The sequence below is a fragment of the Pan paniscus genome, chromosome 15 (genome assembly GCF_029289425.2).
Source record: "Pan paniscus chromosome 15, NHGRI_mPanPan1-v2.0_pri, whole genome shotgun sequence".
Taxonomy (NCBI): Eukaryota; Metazoa; Chordata; class Mammalia; order Primates; family Hominidae; genus Pan; species Pan paniscus.
This window is the reverse complement of record NC_073264.2, coordinates 35,781,590-35,806,964: the sequence shown is the minus strand read 5'-3', so window position 1 is coordinate 35,806,964 and position 25,375 is coordinate 35,781,590. Positions and strand designations below refer to the sequence as shown.

Below are 25,375 nucleotides of genomic sequence, written 5' to 3'. Positions count from 1 at the left end.
CCAGGACAGTGGAGTCATCCAATGGCTAGGGAATGATTATATATATTGGTCAGTAATCTAAAGTGAAGGTAGAGGCAGAGGGAGGAGTCTAGGAGAATTCCTATACTTCTGGCTTGGTCACTAACTTTTGAAATTGCCTTTTGAGTTCCTGTATGGGCCAAGATCAGTTTCATGACTTTATCATGAGAAACGTTTCATGACTTTTTTTTACGCATTCAAGAGAACATGAACCAGTTTGGTAACCTACATGAATCATCAGATTATTCTCTAACTGACTTTGGGATATTTATAAAAAAGGACGTACTTTCAAAGGATAAGATTTGCCGCCAGTAAGGATTTGTAAGAGAACATGCCCATGCTCTGTCCCTTTTTTCAAAAAATGTTTTCTTCTCTCGTGGAAATGGGAAAACATTTCTTAATTGGAAAAATGTAGTCAAAACTCAGCCTTTGACTTAGCCAAGGGGCTTGCCATTCTGAAGAGGCCGGGACCTTTCGAGTCCTGGATGTCTCTGGCTCATGCAGTTTCCTCTGTCTGGAATGTCTCCACATGGCCCCCTCCTCACATTTCCAGCTTTAGGCTGGGGAATCCTACACACCCTTCAAGGCCCATGTTAAATGTCATCTCTTCTATCAGGCCTTCCTAACACCCAGACATTTCAGGCAGAAAAAATCCCTGCCTCTTCTGGACTGTTTTCCCTACTAGCCTGCGCATTCTTTTAATGGAGGCCCCTCATGCCCATCTCTGAGTTGCCATCATTCACACACCTGCGATACAGCATTTTTGTTTTTTTGAGACAGCATCTCACTCTACCCAGGCTGGAGTGCATTGGTGTAATCATAGCTCACTGCAGCCTTGAACTCTTGGGTTCAAGTGACCCTCCTGCCTAAGCCTCTTGGGTAGCTAGGACCACAGGTGTAAGCCATCACACTTGGCTAAATTGTATTTTATTTATTTATTTATTTATTTATTTTTTTTTTGTGACGGAGTATCGCTCTTGTTGCCCAGGCTGGAATGCAGTGGTGCGATCTTGGCTCTCTTCAACCTCCATCTTCTGGGTTCAAGCGATTCTTCAGCCTTAATCTCCTGGGTAGCTGGGATTACAGGTGCCCGCCACCACGCCAAGCCAATTTTTGTATTTTTAGAAAAGGCGAGGTTTCACAATGTTGGGCAGGCTGGTCTTGTACTCCTGACCTCTGGTGATCTGCCCACCTCAGCCTCTCAAAGTGCTGGGATTACAGGCAGGAGCCACCGTGCCTGGCCAACACTTGGCTAAATTTTAAATATTTTTTTGTAGAGATGGGGTCTTGCTATGTTGTCCAGGCTGGCATTGAACTCTTGGCTTCTAGCGATCCTCCCATATTGGCTTCCCAAAGTGCTGGGATTACAGACATGAGCTGCCATGGCCCAACATAAATGTAATTCCTTTGGTGGAGTTGTGGAGGCTTCGGAAATGTAGTAACTAACGTTCCATCTGTCTGAGAGGGTTGGAACCCAGAGGCCACCATTAGGAGGCTACAGGAAGGTGTCCAGCCTGGGGGTAGAACCTCTTAGCACCTGGCACCGGCAATAGGTAGCCATCGGGGAACACTCAAATGAAGGTAGGGTGAGCTGGGGTTCAAAGCCAGGATAATTGCCTCTGGGAGGCCTGGAAGGGCAAGAGGAGACAGGGACCAAGGCAGGAACTTGGCATGGAGTCAGGGGTGTGGGGAAGGGAAAGGGCTACTGGGATGGTTTAGTTGAGGACTTAGGAATCAGAGATAAGGCATTATCCAAAATGTGAGGAAAAGGTTGGGTGCGTTGGCCAGGCGAGGTGGCTTACACCTGTAGTTCCAGCACTTTGGGAGGCTGAGGCAGGCAGATCACTTGAGGTCAGGAGTTCGAGACCAGGCTGGCCAACAAAGTGAAACCCCATCTCTACTAAAAATACAAAAATTAGCTGGGCGTGGTGGCGCAGGCCTGTAGTCCCAACTACTTGGAAGGGTGAGGCAGGAGAATTGCTCGAACCCGGGAGGTGGAGGTTGCAGTGAGCCAAGATCATGCCACTCCAGCCTGGATGACAGAGTGAGACTCTGTCTCAAAAAAAAAAAAAAAAAAAAAAGGCTGGGCGCAATGGCTCATGCCTGTAATCCCAGCACTTGGGGATGCCGAGGTGGGTGGATCACAAGGTCAGGAGTTCAAGACCAGCCTGGCCGACATGGTGAAACCCTGTCTGTACTAAAAATACAAAAATTAGCTGGGCGTGGTGGTGGGCACCTGTAATCCAAGCCACTTGGGAGGATGAGGCAGGAGAATCGCTTGAACCCAGGAGGTGGAGGTTGCAATGAGCCAAGATTGTGCCATTGCACTCCAGCCTGGGCAACAAAGAGGGAAACTCCATCTCAGAAAAAAAAAAAAAAAAAAAAAAAAGCCTGAGCGTGGTGGCTTATGCCTGTAATCCCAGCACTTTGGGAAGCTGAGGCAGGCGCATCACTTGAGGCCAGGAGTTCGAAATCAGCCTGGCCAACATGGTGAAACCCCATCTCTACTAAAAATACGAAAAAATTTAGCTAGGCGTGGTGGCGCTTGCCTGTGACCCCAGCTACTGGGGAAGCTAAGGCACAAGAATCACTTGAACCTGGGAGGCGGAGGTTCCAGTGAGCCAAGATCACGCCACTGTACTCCAGCCTGGATAACAGAGCAAGACTCTGTCTCAAAATAAATAAATAAATAAATAAATAAAAAAGAGGAAAAAAATCAAGTGATGGGCCGGGCGCCAGTGGCTCACACCTGTAATCCCAGCACTTTGGGAGGCCAAGGCAAGCGGATCACGAGGTCAAGAGATCGAGACCATCCTGGACAACATTGTGAAACCCCATCTCTACTAAAAATACAAAAATTAGCTGGGCGTGGTGGCATGCGCCTGTAGTCGCAGCTAGTCAGAAGGCTGAGGCAGGAGAACCGCTTGAACCCGGGAGGCAGAGGTTGCAGTGAGCCGAGATCACACCACTGCACTCCAGCCTGGGTGACAGTGAGAGACTCTGTCTCAAAAAAACAAAAAAACAAACAAACAAACAAAAATCAAGTGATGAGCCAAATTGTTGATGCAGACTCCTGCTGTTACTACATTTTGGAAGAGCAGAGAATCGTTAAATTCCATTAATTTTTTTTTTTTTTTTTTTTGGTGAAAAGATACACATATTTAGAATTAGCCAGCTGGACTCAGTTTAGATGATCCCATTTTTTTTGGCACCATCCAAAACATCGTAATCTGGAGCCAGTTGAACATATGCCTTCTTCTCTCCATCAGGCCGAATCAGGGTGTTGACCTTGGCTGCATCAATGTCACGGAGCTTCTTCACAGCCTGTTTGATCTGCTGCTTGTTGGCTTTAACATCCACCCTGAACACATGTGTGGTGTTGTCTTCTATCTTCTTCATGGCGGACTCAGTGGTCCGCAGAAACTTGATGATGGCATAGTGGTCAAGCTTGTTTCTCCTGGGGGCGCTCTTCCGAGGATATTTGGGCGGCCTCCAGAGTTGCAGTGTCCTGGGCCTCTGGAAGGTGGGTGACGTGCGGGTCTTCTTTTTTTGTGGATGTGGACACCTTTCAACACTGCCTTCTTGGCCTTTAAAGCCTTCGCTTTGGCTTCGGCTTTAGGAGGGGCAAGCGCTTCCTTCTTTGCTTTCAATGCCATCTTGTGAAAAGGGCAAATTCCATTAAATTTAAGAAGGAAAACTTAAGCTAAATCTGGAAGAACATGATATAACATAATTTGGACACTTCGAGGCAAGTGGGGAAGAAATTCCAGGCATAAAGGTAGGGGCAAGCATGTGGTGTTTATGCATGGAGGGGCCTTTTGTGGATGCGGGGGCCACCAGCATGTGTGGAGACTCTAGTAACCAGGAGATTGCAGTCTGACGGTGGAGATCTTCAAAAGCAAGACAAAGGAGTTCCTACCAGATGCAAAGGAAAACAGGGGCCCTGGGCCAAGCGCGGTGGTTCACGCCTGTAATCCCAGCACTTTGGGAGGCCATGGCGGGTGGATCACTTGAGGTTAGGAGTTTGAAACAAGCCTGGCCAACATGGTGAAGCCCCGTCTCTACTAAAAATACAAAAATCAGCTGGGTGTGTTGGCCTGTGCCTATAAACCCAGCTACTCGGGAGGCTGAGACAGGAGAATCACTTGAACCCAGGAGGTGATGGTTCCAGTGAGCCGAGATCACACCACTGCACTCCAGCCTCAGTGACAGAGCAAGACTGTCTTAAAAAAAAAAAAAAAAGATCAGGTGTGGTGGCTCACGCCTGTAATCCCAGCACTTTGGGAGGCTGAGGCGGGTGGATCATCTGAGGTCAGCAGTTTGAGACCAGCCTGACCAACATGGAGAAACCCCATCTCTACTAAAAATCCAAAATTAGCCAGGCATGGTGGTTCATGCCTGTAATTGCAGCTACTTGGGAGGCTGAGAAGAGAATCGCTTGAACCGAGGAGGCAGAGGTTGCAGTGAGCTGAGTTCGCGCCATTGCACTCCAGCCTGGGCAACAAGACAGAAACTCCATCTCAAAAAAATAAAATAAAGTAAAATAAAAAATTTAAAAAAAAAGAAAAGAAAATAGGGGCCCTTATGCTTTGTGAGCAGAAGAATGATAAGGACAGCCATTTGTTAGGGAGGTGGTGTGAGCTGTTGATTGAAGCCTACAGATCCTGGAGTCCTGTAATTGCCAGAAAACTTTGATAATCAAATCAGAGCTGAAGATAAGGTGGGAAAGGCCTGTGGCCAGGTTTTCTAAGTCAGTTTGTGTGCTGGGGAGACTTGAAACCACCGGATAGATTCATGTCTTCCTTGGAACATCAGATTCACTTGGGAGATTTTGGGGGAAAATACATATTGAAACAATATATAATATATATTGAAACAATATATAATATATATTGAAACAATATATAATATATATTGAAACAATATATATTATATATTGAAACAATATATATTATATATTGAAACAATATATAATATATATTGAAACAATATATATTATATATTGAAACAATATATATTGTATATTGAAACAATATATATTGTATATTGAAACAATATATATTGTATATTGAAACAATATATATTGTATATTGAAACAATATATATTGTATATTGAAACAATATATATTGTATATTGAAACAATATATATTGTATATTGAAACAATATATATTGTATATTGAAACAATATATATTGTATATTGAAACAATATATATTGTATATTGAAACAATATATATTGTATATTGAAACAATATATATTGTATATTGAAACAATATATAATACATTGAAACAATATATAATACATTGAAACAATATATAATACATTGAAACAATATATAATACATTGAAACAATATATAATATATAGAAACAATATATAATATATATTGAAACAATATATAATATATATTGAAACAATATATATTATATATTGAAACAATATATATTATATATTGAAACAATATATATTATATATTGAAACAATATATAATATATATTGAAACAATATATAATATATATTGAAACAATATATAATATATATTGAAACAATATATATTATATATTGAAACAATATATATTATATATTGAAACTATATATTATATATTGAAACAATATACAAGGCTGTCTTCCGGCCTCACGGGGTAACTCAGTGAGCGGTAATGAGTAAGAGGATCAGCTAAGGTATTCTTCATGGAATTGATGGGGAAGTTAAGGAGATTTAGGACGTGTCACAGTGCTGAAGCTCAGGGGCTAGCATGGACTGGAGCAGCAGAGCCAGGAAATCTCCCTCTATTTTGTGTTGACTTTGTTTTTTGAGACGTAGTTTCGCTCTAGTTGCCCAGACTGGAGTGTAATGGCGCAATCTTGGCTCACTGCAAGCTCTGTCTTCTGGGTTCAAGCAATTCTCCTACCTCAGCCTCCCGAGCAGCTGGGATTACAGGCATGTACCACCACGCCTGACTAATTTTTATATTTTTAGTAGAGACAGGGTTTCTCCATGTTGGTCAGGCTGGTCTTGAATTCCTGACCTCAGGTAATCTGCCCACCTCGGCCTCCCAAAGTGCTGGGATTACAGGCATGAGCCACCACACCTGGCCTGTGTTGACTTTTTTTACTACTGCCATCAAATCTGCAATCCACGTAAAGGAAAAAAAGAAAACTCTCGATTGTGGTGGTCACCTGTATAGTCCCCGCTATTTGGGAGGCTGAGGCAGGAGGTGAGGTTGGGAGAATCACTTGAGCCTAGGAGTTGGAGGCTGCAGTGAGCTATGATCGTACCATTGCTCTCTAGCCTGAGTGACAGAGCAAGACCCTGTCTAAAAACGAAACAAAACAAAACAAAAAAACCCAAAATCTCACTCAACTATTGAACTATGGACATGTCATTTTAGAACAATACCCAAATGTCAATTTATGCTATGGTAAAAGCTCCAGCTATTGTTGTACTGGCGAAATGGTGGTTTTTAGGTAATCAAAAATCTGTGTTACTTAAGATTTAAACTTGTGGACCTGAAGGGATTGTTAATGTAAACAGGCCTGGTCAAGCAGTCATACAGATGCTAATTTTTATTTTTTCCTGGGTTACTTAGAGAGGTTTAGAAGAAAATGGCTTGAGTGAAGTAGTTAAAATGAGAACAATTAGAGGTATAACAGATTGTAAGATATCATACTTATTTGCCCTTGTTTTTCTCAGAACTTCAAGCTTTCTGCTCCCAACCTCTCCTATTATGAATTTTCACGATAGTATTACATGCATGTAAGGTAAACAATATAGCATCATGTAAAGTAAAAAGTGATCTCTTTTCTTTCTTTCTTCAGTATCCCTGTCCTCAGGATTAGTAGCTGATAACTATTGTGTATTTTTTATTTTTCTTTTTGAGATAGGGTCTCGCTCTGTCATCCAGGCTGGAGTGCAGTGGCACAATCATGGCTTACTGTAGCCTCGACATCGCGGGCTCAATTGATCCTCCCACCTTAGCCTCCCGAGTACCTGGGATTACAGGCACGTAACACTACGCCTGGCTAAGTTTTAAATTTCATGTAGAGACAGGGTCTTCCTATGCTGCCCAGGCTGGTTTTGAACTCCCAGGCTCAAGTGATACTCCTGCCTTAGCCTCCCAAAGTGCTGCGATTACAGGCATAAGCTACTTCACCAGTCCTGTTACATATTTTTAAAGGACACACTATGGGCCCCTAGGCAATTTCCCAGCCATTGGGAGACTCTGGAGATAACGGTAGACAAGATTCTAGGCCTCCTACATCTTTCTTTTAACAAACATTCATCCATTCAACAAATACTTGAGTACCTCTTTTATGCCAGGCATTGCTCAAGACATTGGGGTACCTCAATGCACAAAACTGACAATGTGTTCGTAGCATATATCCTGTTCTGCAAGTCTGTTGCCTTCATCTGTACCTCTTTTTTTTTTTTCACTCTTGTTGCCCAGGCTGGGGTGCAATGGCGCAATCTTGGCTCACTGCAACCTCTGCCTCCTGGATTCAAGTGATTTTCCTGCCTCAGTCTCCGAGTAGCTAGGACTACAGGCATGCACCACCACGCCTAGCTAATTTTTTTGTATTTTTAGTAGAGACAGGGTTTCGCCATATTGGCCAGGCTGGTCTTGAACTCCTGACCTCAGGTGGTCTACCCACCTCTGCCTCCCAAAGTGCTGGGATTACAGGCATGAGCCACAGCGCCCAGCCAGCTGTACCTCTTAGACATCACTGCATTTTATTTTATTTATTTTTTAGAGACAGGATCTCACTATGTTGTCCAGGCTGCTTTTGAACTTCGGGCCTTAAGTGATCCTTCCACCTTGGGCTCCTGAGTAGCTGGGATTACAGCCACATGCCACCACACCTGGCTCATCCCATGTTAGTCCAAAATGGACCCAACTCATTCTGTTCTTTTTTTTTTTTCTCGAGATGGAGTCTCGCTTTGTTGCCCAGGCTGGAGTGCAGTGGCGCGATCTCGGCTCACTGCAACCTCCACCTCCCGTGTTCAAGTGATTCTCCTGCCTCAGCCTCCGAAGTAGCTGGGACTACAGATGCGTGCCACCACACCCAGCTAATTTTTTGTATTTTTAGTAGAGATGGGGTTTCACCATGTTAGGCAGGATGGTCTCGATCTACTGACTTCCTAATCTGCCCACCTTGGCCTCCCAAAGTGCTGGGATTACAGGCATGAGCCACCGCACCCGGCCAACTCATTCTTTTCAAAAGTTTGTCCATTGTATGAATGTATCATAATTTATGTAATCCCCTATACTGTACATTTATACTTGTGGCCTATTTTTTTGCTATTATAAATGTATTAACACAGAGACATTTTTATGTTGTCAGCAGTTAATATGACAATCCTGCCTCTTGGGCAGAAATAATCTGGTCTGATAAACCCTGCCTGTGGAGCAGATGCCAACCTCTGGGGCTGGATTTTCAAGACTGGCCACCTGATTTTCTGAATAATAAGGGTTTGGAGGGGCCTCAGGGTGGGTCAGAGGAGAGCTGGAGGCTGAAAAGGCAGATCTTTAGAGGATTTTCCAGGGAAATGCCACTGAGAGATGTGATGTCCCACCTGTGTTTCTGCCTACCTTGGCACAGCTGCAAAAATCCCTGCATCCTCACTGTGACTGGGTTCCTGGTGGAATCCCCTGAAGGGGTGAGGTTGCGTGTTGAGGTTGGTGCAAGGTGGAACCTGAGTCAGTCTGCAGCCACATCCTGGGTTCCATAAACAATGTTTATGTGCTTTTGGTCACCAGGATGGATTTATTGCCTTAGGGCAAATTCTCAGAAGTGAAATTTCTGGTTCTTATATAGGTTGCCAAATCACACTCTTTTGGCGATTTGCAATAAATTACACTTTTATTAATAGTGATTAAAGTCCTCCTCCACCTGTAGTAACAGTGACTATCGTTTTCACCTTTGCCATTCTGTTAGGATAAAAATAACATCTAATCATTGCTTTAATTTGAATTTCTTGAGTTACTGCTGATGTCAAGCATCTTTTCGTGTTTATAAGTTGTATTTATTTCTTCCGTGAAACACTCGTTCATTCATTTCTATTGTCTTTTTTTTTTAGATGGAGTTTCACTCTTGTTGCCCAGACTGGAGTGCAATGGTGCCATCTCGGCTCACCGCAACCTCCACCTCCTAGGTTCAAGCAATTCTCTTGCCTCAGGCTCCCGAGTAGCTGGTTATAGACATGCACCACTAAGCCTGGGTAATTTTTTTTTTTTTTTTTTTTTGTTGAGACATAACGTTGCTCTGTCGCCTAGGCTGGAGTGCAGTGGTGAGATCTCAGCTCACTGCAACCTCCACCTCCTGGGTTCAAGGGATTCTTCTGCCTCAGCCTCCCGAGTAGCTGGGACTACAGGCGTGTGCTACCACGCCCAGCCAATTTTTGTATTTTTAGTAAAGACGGGGTTTCACTATATTGGTCAGGCTGGTCTCGGATTCCTGACCTCATGATCTGCCCGCCTCAGCCTCCTAAAGTGCTGGGATTACAGGCATGCGCCACCATGCCCGGCTAAGTAGAGACTTTAGTAGAGACGGGATTTCTCCATGTTGGTCAGGCTGGTCTCGAACTCCCCACCTCAGGTGATCTACCCGCCTCGGCCTCCCAAAGTGTTGGGATTACAAGCATGAGCCACGGCGCCCGGCTCTTTTATCTATTTAAAAGTATAGTTCATCTATTTTTGTTCTTTTTTTAGACTTGCTTCTCTCCGCATTTGTTTTTTGTTTTTTTTTTGAGACAGAGTCTTGCTCTGTCACCCAGGCGGTAGTGCAATGGGGAGATCTAGGCTCACTGCCACCTCCATCTCCTGGGTTCAAGCAATTCTTGTGTCTCAGCCTCCTGAGCAGCTGGGAGTACAGGCATGCTCCACCACACCTGGCAAATTTTGTGTGTGTATGCGTGTGTGTGTAGTTTTAGTAGAGACACGGTTTTGCCATGTTGGCCAGGCTGATCTTGAACTCTTGACCTCAGGTGATCCACTTGCGTCAGCCTCCCAAAGTGCTGGGATTACAGGTATGAACCACCATGCCTGGCTTTGTTTTTTTTTTTTTTAAGGAGTAAAGTCAACATTAACAAAGATTCTGTAGGAAGACAGAAGGATTTATGCCACTAGTTTATCTTTTCTACGTTGAGTTGTAAGAATTCTTTGTATGTTATTAGGAATATTGGAGCCAGATTATTATTATTATTTGCTTGCTGGCCCAAAGTTACTAGCTTCTGTCTCTTTTCTTTTTAATTTATTTTTATTTTTTTATTTGGCTGGAGTGCAGTGGCACGATCTCGGTTCACTGCAAACTCTGCCTCCTGGGTTCAAGTGATTCTCCTGCCTCAACCTCCCGAGTAGCTGGGACTACAGGGGCGTGCCACTACCCCCGGCTAATTTTGTATTTGTGGTAGAGACAGGGTTTCACCATATTGGTCAGGTTGGTCTCGAACTCCTGACCTCAGGTGATCCACCCGCCTCAGCCTCCCAAAGTGCTGGCATTACAGGCCTAAAAAATATATATATATTTTGAGATGGAGTCTAGCTGTGTCACCCAGGCTGGAGTGTAGTGGCGCGATCTTGGCTCACTGCAACCTCTGCCTCCCGGGTTCAAGCAATTCTCCTGCCTCAGTCTCTCAAGTAGCTGGGACTACAGGTGCCTGCCACCACACCTGGATAATTTTTGTATTTTTAGTAGAGACGGCCATATTTCTATGGCCAGGCTGGTCTCGAACTCCTGACCTGGTGATCCGCCCGCCTCGGCCTCCCAAAGTGCTGGGATTACAGGCATGAGCCACTGCACCCGGCCAGGCCTAAAGTATTTTTTAAAGAGACAGAAGCAGGCTGGGTGCGGTGACTCACGCCTGCAATCCCAGCACTTTGGAAGGCCGAGGCTGGCAGATCATCTGAGGTCAGGAGTTCGAGACCAGCCTGGCCAACATGACGAAACCCTATCTGTACTAAAAATACAAAAATTAGCTAGGCATGGTGGTGGGTACCTGTAATCACAGCTACTTGGGAGGCTGAGACAGGAGAATCGCTTGAGCCTGTATGTGGAGGTTGCAGCGAGCCGAGATTCTACCACTGCACTCCATCCTGCACAACAGAGTGAGACTCTGTCTTAAAAAAAAATTATTTAAATAGCTTTTGAGGTTTAAGTGGTTTTCTGTTACATGGATGAATTAAGTAGTGGTGAATTCTGAGATTTTAGTGCATCTGTCACTTGAGTAGTGTACATTGTGCCTAATATGTAGTTTTTCATCCCTAGTCCCCCTCCTACCCCCCACTTCTGAGTCTCTAAATTCCATTATGTCACTCTGTACGCTTTTGCGTACTCATAGCTTAGCTCCCACTTATAAGTGAGAACATACTGCTTTTGGTTTTCCACTCCTGTGTTAGCCTAATGGCTTAGCATAATGACTCCACCTCCATCCAAGTTGCTGCAAAAGATGTTATTTCTTTTTATGGCTGAGTAGTATTCCATGGTGTATATATACCACATTTTCTTTATCCATTCATTAGTTGATGGGCATTTAGGTTGGTTCCACACCTTTGCAATTGTGAATTGTGCTACTATAAACATATGTATGCAAGTGTCTTTTTCATATAAAGTCTTTTCCTTTGAGTAGATACCCAGTAATGGGATTGCTGGATAGAATCGTAGATCTACTTTGAGCTCTTTAAGGAATCTCCATACTGTTTTCCATAAAGGTTGTACTAAGTTACATTCCCACTAGCAGCGTATAAATATTTCCTTTCCCCTACGTCCATACCAACATTTATTGTTTTTTTGACTTTTTAATAATGGCCATTTTTGCTAGGTGCGGTGGCTCATGCCTGTAATCCCAGCACTTTGGGAGGCTGGGGGGGGGGGTGGATTGCCTGAGGTTGGGAGTTCAAGACCAGCCTGACCAACATGGAGAAACCCTGTCTCAACTAAAAATATAAAATTAGCCGGGCATGGGTGGCACATGCCTGTAATCCCAGCTACTCAGGAGGCTGAGGCAGGAGAATCACTTGAACCTGGGAGGCGGAGGTTGCAGTGAGCCAAGATCATGCCACTGCACTCCAGCTTGGGGCAACAAGAGTGAAACTGTTGCAAAAAATAAAAAAAAAATAAAAAATGGCCATTTTTGCAGGAGTAAGGTGGTATCTCACTGTGTTGTTTTTTTTTGTTTGTTTTTGTTTTTGAGACAGAGTCTCACTCTGTCACCCGGGCTGGAGTGCAGTGTTGCGATCTCGGCTCACTGCAAGCTCTGCCTCTCGGGTTCATGTCATTCTCCTGCCTCAGCCTCCCGAGTAGCTGGGACTACAGGCACCTGCCACCACACCTGGCTAATTTTTTGTATTTTTTTAGTAGAGACAGGGTTTCATCATGTTAGCCAGGATGGTCTTGATCTCCTGACCTTGTGATCCGCCCGCCTCGGCCTCCCAAAGTGCTGGGACTACAGGCGTGAGCCACCGCGCCCGGCCCTGACTGTGGTTTTGATTTACATTTCCCTAATAAGTAGTGATGTTGAGCATTTTTTCCTTATGTTTGTTGGCCATTTGTATATCTTCTTTTCAGAAATATCTATTCATATTCTTTGGCCACTTTTTGATGGGATTGTTTTTTTCTTGCTGGTTTGTTTGTGTTCCTTGTAGATTCTGAATACTAGTCATTTGTTCTATGCATAGTTTGCAAATATTTTCTCCCATTCTGTGGGTTGTCTGTTTCCCGTCCTTATTTCTTTTGCTGTGCAGAAGCTTTTTAGTTTAATTAGGTCTCATTTACTTATTTTTGTTTTCATTGCCTTTGCTTTTGGGGTCTCAGTCATGAATTCTTTGCCTAGGCCAGTGTCTACAAGAATTTTTCCAATGTTGTCTTCTAGAATTTTTACGGTTTCAGGTCTTAGATTCAAGTCTTTGATCCATCTTGAGTTGATTTTTTTTTTTTTTTCGTATTTATTGATCATTCTTGGGTGTTTCTCGGAGAGGGGGATTTGGCAGGGTCATAGGACAATAGTGGAGGGAAGGTCAGCAGATAAACATGTGAACAAGGGTCTCTGGTTTTCCTAGGCAGAGGACCCTGCGGCCTTCCGCAGTTTTTGTGTCCCTGGGTACTTGAGATTAGGGAGTGGTGATGACTCTTAACGAGCATGCTGCCTTCAAGCATCTGTTTAACAAAGCACATCTTGCACCGCCCTTAATCCATTTAACCCTGAGTGGGCACAGCACATGTTTCAGAGAGCAAGGGGTTTGGGGTAAGGCCATAGATTAACAGCATCCCAAGGCAGAAGAATCTTTCTTAGTACAGAACAAAATGGAGTCTCCCATGTCTACTTCTTTCTACACAGACACAGCAACAATCTGATTTCTCTTTCCTTTCCCCACACTTCCCCCCCTTCCACTAGACAAAACCGCCATCGTCATCATGGCCGGTTCTCAATGAGCTGCTGGGTACACCTCCCAGACGGGGTGGCGGCCGGGCAGAGGGGCCCCTCACTTCCCAGATGGGGCGGCTGGCCGGCAGGGGCTGTCCCCCACCTCCTGGAGGGGGCGGCTGCCGGGCAGAGATGCTCCTCACTTGCCAAACGGGGTGGCTGCCGGGCGGAGGGGCTCCTCACTTCTCAGACGGGGTGGCGGTCGGGCAGAGAAACTCCTCAGTTCCCAGACGGGGTCCGGCCGGGCAGAGGCGCTCCCCAGATCTCAGACGATGGGAGGCTGGGCAGAGACCCTCCTCACTTCCTAGATGGGATGGCGGCTGGGAAGAGGCGCTCCTCACTTCCCAGACTGGGCAGCCAGGCAGAGGGGCTCCTCACATCCCAGACGATGGGCGGCCAGGCAGAGACGCTCCTGGCTTCCCAGACGGGGTGGCGGCCGGGCAGAGGCTGCAATCTCAGCACTTTGGGAGGCCAAGGCAGGCGGCTGGGAGGTGGAGGTTGTAGCCAGCCCAGGTCAGCCACTGCACTCCAGCCTGGGCAACATTGAAACTGAGTGAGCGAGACTCTGTCTGCAATCCCGACACCTCGGGAGGCCGAGGCTAGCAGATCACTCGTGGTTAGGAGCTGGAGACCAGCCCGGCCAACACTGTGAAACCCTGTCTCCACCAAAAAAATACGAAACCAGTCAGGTGTGGCGGCGTGCGCCTGCAATCCCAGGCACTCGGCAGGCTGAAGCAGGAGAATGAGGCAGGGAGGTTGCAGTGAGCCGAGATGGCAGCACTACAGTCCAGCCTCCGCTCGGCATCAGAGGGAGACCGTGGAGAGAGAGAGAGGGAGAGGGAGACCGTGGGGAGAGGGAGGGGGAGGGGGAGGGAGAGAGGGAGAGGGAGAGGGAGAGCTTGAGTTGATTTTTATATAAGGTGAGAGGCAGGGGGTACAGTTTCATCTACATGTTGGCTTGCCAGTTTTCCCAGCACCATTTATTAAACAGGGTATCCATTCCCCAGTTTATGTTTTTGTATGCTTTGTTGAAGATCAGTTGGCTTTACATAATTGGTGTTATTTCTGGGTTCTCTTTTCAGTTCCATTGGTCTATGTGGAAGCCAGATTATTTTAATGAATATTCTGCAGTTGATTTCCCTTTTCTGTAATTTTCTTCAGTTTCCTATGTTGTGTAATCACATTTAATATATTTTTCAATTATTTCACTTTGATTTTAGTTTTCTGTTTTTTTGGAGACAGGGTCTCACTCTGTTACCCAGGATGGAATGTAGTAGTGTGATCATAGCTCGCTGCAGCCTTGAACTCCTGAGCTCAAGTGATCCTCCTGCCTCAACCTCCCAGTAGCTAGGACTACAGATGTGTGCCACCATGCCTAGCTATTTTTTTTTTTTTTTTTTAGTTTTTGTAGGGATAGGGGTCTTGCTATGTTGCCCAGGCTTGTTTTGAACTCCTGGCCTTGAGCAATTTTCCTGAAGCACTGGAATTATGGGTATAAACCATCATGCACAGCCTAAAAGGGGAATTTCTAATGAATCTCTGAAGCTTTTCTTATTGTTTGAATTTTAGGAGAAAGGTTTTTTCCCCTGGCTTACTCTGCTTATCTAAAGACTTTGAAACAACTCTGACATCTTCAAAATGTGTTGACATTTGTTGAATTTCGGCATTAGTAGCTGTATTAATCTGTTCTCACACTGCTAATAAAGACATACCTGAGACTAGGTAATTTATAAAGGAAAGAGGTTTAATTGACTCACATTTCTACATGACTGGGGAGGTCTCACAATCATGGCTGAAGGCAAATGAAGAGCAAAGTCATGTCTTACCTGTCAGCAGGCAAGAGAGAATGAGAACCAAGCGAAAGGGGAAACCCTTTATAAAATCATCTGGTCTCATGAGACTTATTCACTACTAGGAGAACAGTATGGAAAAAACTGCCCCCATGATTCAATTATCATCTCCCACTGGGCCCTACCCTTGACACATGGAGATTATTATAATTCAAGGTGACATTTGGGTGGAGACACAGCCAAGCCATATCAGGAGCCAACTAGCATGAAGATTTGTTTTGGGAGGGTATCAGAGATTCTAATTCCTAGAACTCATTAGATCAATGACAGATAATCCAACTTTATTGTACACATAATTCATAAAATTATAATGAGTTAGGGCTGGGCATGGTGGCTCATGCCTGTAATCTCAGCACTTTGGGAGGCCGAGGCGGACAGATCACAAGATCAGGAGTTCAAGACCAGCCTGGCCAACATGGCCAAACCCTGTCTCTACTAAAAATACAAAACACAGACGGGTGTGGTGGCTGGCACCTATAATCCCAACTACTCGGGAGGCTGAGGCAGAATCGCTTGAAACTGGGAGCCAAGATAATGCACTCCAGCCTGGGCGAGAAGAGCAAGACTCCGTCTCAAAACGAAAAACAAAAAACAAAAAACATGAGTTAGGGCAATGTCAGATAATCCAGCTTTTATTGTACATATAATTTCTAAACTTATAATTAGATAATATATAATGTGATATAGAATGATATGGGACATCTGCTCCTAAGTCCCTGGCCTTATGTAATACACATTCCAGATGGGACTGAAGTTAAGCAGTAGGAAGCTCAGCATTCTAGCGTCAATGACACAAAACACTAATTTGCTTTAATGACCAGATGTGTAATTTAAGCAAATAGTTGGAAACCACCTCCACTTTAAATTTGTTCGAACTCTTTCAGGACCTTAAATTGATTCAGTTATGTTCAGCTCAAATAGCACAGTCTAAAAACTATTTGATATAATTTTCAGAGTTATAGAAGTTATTTTACTTTAACAAATTATTATTTTATAGAATTCTGCCTCATAGTGGACTGCTAATTGAATCATCTCTCTATAAAATAGCCAGATCACCTACATATGAATTTTAGACTTTAGGTAAGCACCCTAAAATTGCTGGTCATCTGTCAAAATGATTTGCTTTTCACATCAAGTTTCCACGGCAAATTATTTTATATTCTATTCTATCTGTATCCCCAGAGGTTATTATAAAGGATACAAAGAATGACACAATGGGCATGGATTGATATTTATTTGCAACATAAAGGAGGCTAACCATGAAATCACTACTATATTTGGATATGGAAATTAGAACGAGTCAGGAGAAGTAGGAGATGTTATGTGAAACTAGTTTAAATAGAGCCTCTAGTTTACATTCATTTGCTAAAGAGACAGGCTGGTTCAAGACTGATGGCATCTGACAGGGCACACTTGGCTCTTGCTCTTGGACATCCCTTCCTCCAAACAGCAGAGCCCCACCCTTCCAGCCAAACACTGCACCTCCAGCCTTCCCCTTCTCACGGCAGCCTCAGTGCCTCAGCCTCCTCAGCCTCTTCTTCAACTACTAGCTTCTTCAACTTCTTCAGCTTCCTCAGCTTTCTCTGACTCCCCAGCCTCCACACCTTTTTTGCATCCTTGGAGTCTCAGCCTCTTTGTCTCCTTGTATCCTCAGCCTCTGACTTCTCGAGCCTCGACTCCTTGGTCTCCTCCGTTCTCATCGGCTTTCGCAGTCTGGACCTCCCTCTCTCAGCCTCCTCTTTCATTTATCTGGGTATTTGAATGGACTCTTTGCATTTATTTCTGGTGGGAAGAGGACAAGATCCTGCCACCCTTCTCCTTCCACAGGTCTGTAGATAATGCATTTTGCAAGGAAAATCAAGTTTTCATTTTCCTGAAGAGTTGAGGTCAGAGTAGGGACTGATGGTGCTGACAGTAAAGCCCCTGTGTGGTGGGATAAAAGCCTTCACTGCCAGCTGCTCATCTAGAAAATCACCTAAAGTACTGGCATCTAGATTGTCAGCTGACATCAGGGGTCCTCGTCTACCAGGACATCCTCCATTGCTCCTTGGTTTCTCAGCAGTGACTAGTGAGTAGGGTAGTGCCAAACAACAGTATTAGACATCAGGCCTTGGAGGCCGGGTGCGGCCTCAGCTGGGCGTGGTGGCACGCGCCTGTATTCCCAGCTACTCATGAGGCTGAGGCAGGAGAATCACTGGAACCCGGGCGGCGGAGATTGCAGTGAGCCAAGATCGCGCCACTGCATTCAAGCCTGGGCAACAGAGTGAGACTCCGTCTCAAAAAAAAAAAAAAAAAAAAGAAACCAGGTCTTGGGGCCTGGCATACAGTAGCTAAGTGGTTAGCTACTGTATGTATGGTGGTTAGATAAACCTTCTTGGAACTCCTTTATTTTGAATGAAATTACCATATTTAGCCATAGTTCAATGTGTTTACACAGAAAATTGCTGAGAGAAACTCCAAATTTGATTCTGCCCCCCGCCACCTCGCTGCCTTTTTTTTTTTTTCAAGATGGAGTCTTGCTCTGTCGCCCAGGCTGGAGTGCAGTGGCGCCATCTCGGCTCACTGTAACCACCACCTCCTGGGTTCATGCAATTCTCCTGCTTTAGCCTCCCAAGTAGCTGGCATTACAGGCGCCCACACCACACCCAACTGATTTTTGTATTTTTAGTAGACATGGGGTTTTACCATGTTGGTCAGGCTAGTTTTGAACTCCTGACCTCAAGTGATCTGCCCATGTCGGCCTCCCAAAGTGCTGGGATTACAGGTGTGAGCCACTGCGCCCACCTGTGCCCCACCTCTACACCTTTTTTTTTTTTTGAGACGGAGTCTCACACTGTTGCCTGGGTTGGAGTGCAGTGGTGTGATCTTGGCTCACTGCAACCTCCGCCTCCCGGGTTCAAGCGATTCTCCTGCCTCAGCCTCCCAAGTAGCTGGGATTACAGGCGCCCACCACTATGCCCAGCTAATTTTCTGTATTTTTAGTAGAAGCGGGGTTTCATCATGTTGGCCAGGCTGGTCTTGAACTCCTGACCTTGTGATTTGCCCACCTTGGTGTCCCAAAGTGCTGGGATTATGGGCGTGAGCCACTGTGCCCGCCTTTTTTTTGAGACGGAGTCTTGCTCTGTTGCCCAGGCTGGAGTGCAGTGGCACGATCTTGGCTCACTGCAGACTCCACCTCCTGGGTTCAAGGGATCCTCTTGCCTCAGTCTCCCTAGTAGCTAGGACTACAGGTGCACGCCACCACTAATTTTTGTATTTTTAGTAGAGACGGGGTTTCACCATGTTGGCCAGGCTGGTCTCGGACTCCTGACCTCAAGTGATCCACCTGAGGCCTTCCAAAATGCTGGGATTATAGGCATGAGACCAAGCCTGGATGATTCTGTTCCATTTTGAGGCACATGCATTTGCTGAACTCTTCTTATTCCACAATGATAGCCTATTTGAATAAAATACATATAGATGAAATGTTGATAGTAGTTCTGTTTATTTTCTTTATTTGTGCCTTTCAGTATTTGCTATAATAAAAAAATGCATAAAAGTTTTAGCAACCTTTTACTGTGTTTTGAGACATTGTGTAATATATCTTGAGGGTTTTCTTTCGTTTATACTCAAATTTACTAGCCTTGCTTGATCTTTTTCCTCCCTATATCGAGCGACCAGATCAGCACTTTTTCTGCCCTGGGAACCAAATGTCACCCCTGCTTTTCCATCTGCTGGCCCTGGAACCCTCTGGCTTTTCATCTCCTCCTTTTCTTTCTCATACCCCAACAAACAGTTCCCTCAGTGCTCCTGGAATAGCTCAGCTGTGTCCCAGCAGGAGGGACTCAGGTCTAGAACCCAGAGGTTACTGTGGCTGTCAGTCTAGGAATATCATGAAAACCTAGCAGGCAGGGGGAATCCCATATTTTGTGGCCTTCCTGTGTGCACGTGTCTCCTACACAGGGCCATGAACTCCTCAAGGGCTGGCTCTATGCTACCTGCCCTATCACTCCCACAGCCCCTGGCAAAGGTAGGCCCTTCACACATTTTTTTTTTTTTTTTTTTTGAGATGGAGTTTCACTCTTGATGCCCAGGATGGAGTGCAATGGCACAATCTCTACTCACTGCAACCTCCGCCTCCCGGGTTCAAGCGATTCTCCTGCCTCAGCCTCTCAAGTAGCTAGGATTACAGGCACTTGCCACCATGCCTGGCTGATTTTTGTATTTTTATTTATTTATTTAGAGAAGGAGTTTCGCTCTTGTTGCCCAGGCTGGAGTGCAATGGCACGGTCTCGGCTCACTGCAACCTTCGCCTCCCAGGTTCAAGCGATTCTCCTGCCTCAGACTCCTGAGTAGCTGGGATTACAGGCTTGCGCCATGACGCCCGGCTAATTTTGTATTTTTTTTTTTTTTAGTAGAGACAGGGTTTCTTCATGTTGGTCAGGCTGGTCTCAAACTCCCGACCTCAGGTGATCCGCCCACCTCGGCCTCCCAAAGTGCTGGGATTACAGGCATGAGCCACCGCGCCCAGCCTAATTTTTGTATTTTTAGTAGAGATGGGGTTTACACCATGTTGGCCAGGCTGGTCTCAAACTCCTGACCTCAGGTGATCTGCCTGCCTCAGCCTCCCAAGGTGCTGGGATTACAGGCGTGAGCCACTGTCTGGCCAGTACAGTCTTAAACTTAATTACATCATCGTTTCCATAGGCCATATGAACTTATGTCTTTTTAGACCATAGACTCTCTGAGAGCAGAGGTCATGTGACATTGGTCTTTCTGTAACTTGGCACTGGCTCAGCCACTGTATTGTGGGCACAAGGCAGTGGGCAGTAAGTGAAGGGGTTGGTGGAACTACCAGGTAATTGGAACTGAAAAGACAAGTGAAAACTTTCAGGATACAGACAACATGAAATAGTTTTCTGAAAACCTGTCATTTTTTTTCTCATAGGTTGGAAATACTTTTAGTATAGAAGTTTTCTTGGATCTGAAAGTACGAGATGATCCACGGTTAATAAACAGGGATAGCCAGCGGCAGCAGGTAAGCCACGTTTGGGTGACAATAGTCAGCTCACGCACTTGAGAGTGAGGTTGTATGGGGACATATCCTAACAAAGGAGGCAGACCTGAGACACTTGGAGGAATGACTCGTTGTCACCCAGGGACAGAAACAAGGGGTGGGAGGAGGAAAAGGGATGTAAAACTGGTATGCCATTTCTGGCCTGAAAATCAAGGTTCTTTCTGTCATAAACAGGAATGAGAAAGGTGGAAAGAAAAGTTAGTTTGTGGTGCAAGATTAGTTTGTGTCCTTGAACTTCAGTGTCCATTATTAAATAGGAGCCGTACTTGCTCTGATGAAATGAGATAATGAAAGCACTCTGCAAACTAGGAAGGACCAGATGATTGTAATGTGTTAGTGATAATCGTTATCATTTTAATTATATTTAAATACATCCTGCCAGCAGGTAGAATAAAGACCTGAAGTGCTATTTGGGATCCAAAGGGAGGGCCGAGCCACCTGAGGAAGCAGGCATGAATGGGGAGAGGCAGAGGAGCCAACAGATCTCTAGGAATGCAGAAGAAAACAGGTTTTTTCAAAGGAATCCAAGGAGCAGTGAGAACTCCCGGAGCAGTTTGGATAGTGCATTGTGGTAGAAACCAAGACTGTGGGGAGTTTTTAGAAGGTAGAAATGTTCAGCAGTGGCCGGGCGCGGTGGCTCATGCCTGTAATCCCAGCACTTTGGGAGGCCAAGGTGGGCAGATCACCTGAGGTCGGGAGTTCGAGACCAGCCTGGCTAACACAGTGAAACCCTGTCTCTACTAAAAATATAAAATTAGCCAGGCGTGGTGGTGCGTGCCTGTAATCCTAACTGCTAGGGAGACTGAGGTAGGAGAATCGCTTGAACCCAGGAGGCGGAGGTTGTAGTGAGCCGAGATCACGCCATTGTACTCCAGCCCGGGTGACAGAGTGAGACTCTGTCTCAAAAAAAAAAAAAAAAAAGGAAAAAAAGAAATGTTCAGTAGTGTGAAATGCTGCAGAGAGGTTGAGTAAGAAGATGATTAAACTTCATTGAATTTGGCTTGAAGGAAGTTTTGGTAAACTTGAGGAAATTGTTTCAGTAGGGGGTAGAGAGAGAACCCAGATTTTGTATGTTTTGGAGGGGTGGTTGGACTAGGTCTTTAGGTATCACCACAACTGCAGGTACTTCACAGACAAAAAAAAGATAGCTTAATGTAATTTTGTAACTCTCATTCCAAAAAAGGATTTGGACCAGCGAAGTGGGGAGAAGTAGTTCAAAAAGGGCAGAAAGATTAGCTGAGAATGTTTGGAAGGTGCAGGAAAGTGGAAGAGGAGAGAGAGGAGACTCTTGATCTGTGAGAGAAAGTGACAAAGTCCAAGAGGAGGGCATAGCTTTACAGATTAGAGATAACTCTCATGAGGCTGGGAGAAAATGTGCGGTGGTAAGTGTAGGGTGGTGATGGTTGTGAGGAAGGGGAGGGCTTGTAAAGGATGTTTGGAGGATCTCAGAGCATTGGGAGAGCACAAGAGAGGCAGAGCAGGAGGGAGGCTGCCCACTGAGTGCAGAGTAAGAGAGAATTGGATAGAATTGGGCAGTTTAAGAAGAGAGGCTGTGAAACTGTCCTGGAAAAAAATGCTAGATATTTAGCAAATGTTTCTTGTAGTATAAAGAGCATACAAAAATTCCAAAATACAAAGATCTTTTTTTTTTTTTAGACACAGTTTCACTTTGTTGCCCAGGCTGGAGTGCAGTGGCCCGATCTTGGCTTACTGCAACCTCTGCCTCCCAGGTTCAAGCGATTCTTGTGCCTCAGCCTCCACAGTAGCTGGGACTACAGGTACATGCCACCATTCCTAGCTAATTTTTGTATTATTAATAGAGATGGGGTTTCGCCATGTTGGCCAGGCTGGTCTCAAACTCCTGACCTCCAGTGATCTGCCTGCCTCAGCCTCCCAAAGTGCTGGGATTATAGGCTTGAGCCACCATGCCGTCTCAAATATTTATTGTCCATACCCAACTAAAAACTGTGCATTTTCACAAAATTCTGAAAATATATAGTAACTAGATCCTTAATAAATGCTGGTCGAATTAAGGTCTATTTATTAGATTTCAGCTAGGCACTGACCTTATTTATGAATACAACTATGTGGCTCTGTGTGTGTGTGTGTGTGTGTGTGTGTGTTTAAGTTGTTGCCGTTGGCATTCTATTTTTTTATTTTTTTTTTTGCATACCCAACTCAGACCTAATTATGCCAGTAGCTTTGACCCAGGGCTCTGCTTTGAACAGGTTGGCAGCCCTGGGCTGACATGCTTTCCTATGCCCCTTCTCCTCTCTGGGCAGAGCGCCTGAGGTTGGGCAGTGTTCATGGGCTATTTGTTGCTTCCATCACCTGCCTCACCTGCTACCTCAGGGCTGAGCTTTGCTAACGCACAAAATGACTTCTTACTAACATGTATTTGAAAGACTGAAAGTGAGTCAAGGTCCTGGTTTGCTGATTAGACAGCAATCAGTGGTTGCCCCATAGTCCTGGAAACCACTTGGGGCCTGCTGGTGTCTGTCCTGATGCTGCTGTAAGTCAGATGTTGAGGTCAGCCTGGCCCACTTAGCCATCAGCACTACGTTGCTAAGGTGCCAATGTTCTGCCTTCCCATTCTGCCCTGGTATTTCCATCTTCCAGGCACATCCCTGCAACTGAACCCTTCTTGCCAACCCTCTCTCTCTTGCCCCCGACTTCACTTACCTGTATAAACAAAGACTCCTCTACTGTCACCCTCTTTGGGAACACTCTATCTCTTTCTTTTCCCCTAAGGATATGACCTAAGTCCTCCTACCACAGAGCTGGAGGTGGGACTGGGGGTGGGGCGGGATTGGCTTTCTTCTTGCTCTCCAGTACTGCCTCCTAACCAAAACCATGTGCCACTGGGCTTTGCCCCCTTCATCCACCTGTCTCCTGAGTTTTTCTCTATGCTCACTGAAGACTTTGACATTTGCTTTACAGACTTTTCCTCTCGACACTTAGTCCTGCCATCATCCTGGACAACTGTATCTTTCCTGTGGTCTTTACTATCCCCTCCACTCCACTTTAGTTGCCTATCCCATGGTCACAACCTGTGCCTGGTCATTGTCTAAGACTGGCCTATTTCTGTACTCCTAAGCTTCAGAAGCACAGCCGTGGCCCTCCTCCTCCAACATAGACTCTCTCCCATGCACCTACTCCTACAGTTTCCAACCTCACACAGCTCTGGACTACTCCATTTTATCTTTTTATCATTTACTTCCCTCTGTGACCTAATTCTCCTAGTCATTATTTCAATTATTCTCTCTCCATCAACCTTCTTGCTTGTTTCTCCATTGTATCCATCCAGCAAACCCTGCCTTGGAGGAAGTCTCCTAATTCAACTTCTCTAGTTCTATATATACTCGGTACTTGTGTATTGTTGGTAAAAACTGTATGGTTTTTCTGCCTGACAATCCTTAGGCAGCTTTAGGAAACTTCTCCCATCTCCCTTTTTCTTTTTCATACCCTCCACTCTTCAACATCTTGCTCACTCTCAACAAGAGGCCTTTATTTTTTCACTAAGAAAACTGATGTTGTAAGGTAGGGAGTTCCTTAATTACTTGTCTGTGTTTATGTCCATCTGGCTCCCATCTTTCCATCCTCCTTCTCTTGGGGAAAGAGCTACCAGTTCCTGTTTATTAAGGCTTTGGATCTGGTCCCCCAGCCCACCATCTTTATCCATGTCTTTACTCTAAGCCCGTAAACTTGCTTACCCCTTTCCCATCTGAAAATGAAACCAAACCGAAACCCTTGCCACCATTCTATCTCCTTCCCTCCACAGGCAAGCTTCCTGCAAAACTAAGCCTGAATTAACTGTCTTCATTGTTTTACTTCCTGTTCTCTCCTCAGCCTTCTATAATCCGGCTTCTGTCCTATCATCATTCCACAATGAAATGCTGAGTCATCAATCTAGCCCCATGTGGACAAAATAAATTGGTGCTTCCCTTCCTTATTTTGCTTATCCTCCCTGAGCCATTTGTTCTGCTGGCTGTCCCTTCCTCCATTAGCTTCTCCTGTATGTCTCTCCTCATTGCTGTCAAATCTCAGGTAGCTCCTTTCCTGTATTGGCTTCCTTTGGACTCTCATTGGCCAAATGCCAGAATCTCTGGGTTTATTCTATACCCTGCTCTTCCTGTTCTATGTGCTTTCCTTGGGTGACCTCATCTGCTCTTCTGGCTTCAATGACCAGGGACATATTGAAAATTCATATGCCTCTAGTTCCATTCAGGCTTCACTTCTGAGTTCCAAACCATGTGCTCAATTGTCCCCTGGACAACTCCATTTAAGTGTCCCTCAGGTACCTCAGACATAGCTTCATCCTAACAAAATCAATATCTTTTCAGCCAAACGTCTTCCTTCGGTTTCTTTGTATTGTCATCATCCAGGATCTCAGCCTCTTTTCCTCATTTCTAGTCAGTCACCAACTTTAGTGAGATGAGGTGGTAGAGCTGGTCTCCGAGAGACACGCAGTGGATTGGGAGCTACTAACAGTGAGGACAACCACCTGGCAGACATGGTGCTAGGGAGTGGGCTCAGTAAAGGAAGGGTGGCTACGGGTGATGCTTCCAATCTTGGGTGAATTTTACGTAGCATCACCAGATGCTGAGGGTAGTTGGAGTTCTCGAGGAAAAAGGAACGAGCTTGCCTGTGCCTGAACAGGAACAGGGACAGAAAGAAGTCCAAAACAGTTAAGTTTGAAAGTAGGAGGGCACGTGTACCTGCATCTCTGAGGGGTAAGGAGGTTTCAAGTGTTTGTGGGTTCTACCTTTGTAATGTCTTCCCAACCTGTTTTTTCCCTCAGTAGCCTCCAGGCTACTACCCACACCCAAGTCTTGTTCCGAAAGCAATTTTTTTTTTTTTAAACGGAGTCTTGCTCTTATTGCCCAGGCTGGAGTGCAATGGTGTGATCTCAGCTCACTACGACCTCCGCCTCCCGGGTTCAAGCGATTCTCCTGCCTCAGCCTCCCAAATAGTTGGGATTACAGGCACCCACCACCACGCCCGGCTAATTTTTTATATTTTTAGTAGA

General features: G+C 45.2%; 1 pseudogene; it reads right to left on the bottom strand.

Moving 5' to 3' along the window:
* Positions 1-302: 302 nt before the first annotated feature.
* LOC129393766 (large ribosomal subunit protein uL23-like) lies at positions 303-4,847 on the bottom strand (annotated as a pseudogene).
* Between the last annotated feature and the right edge of the window lie 20,528 nt (positions 4,848-25,375).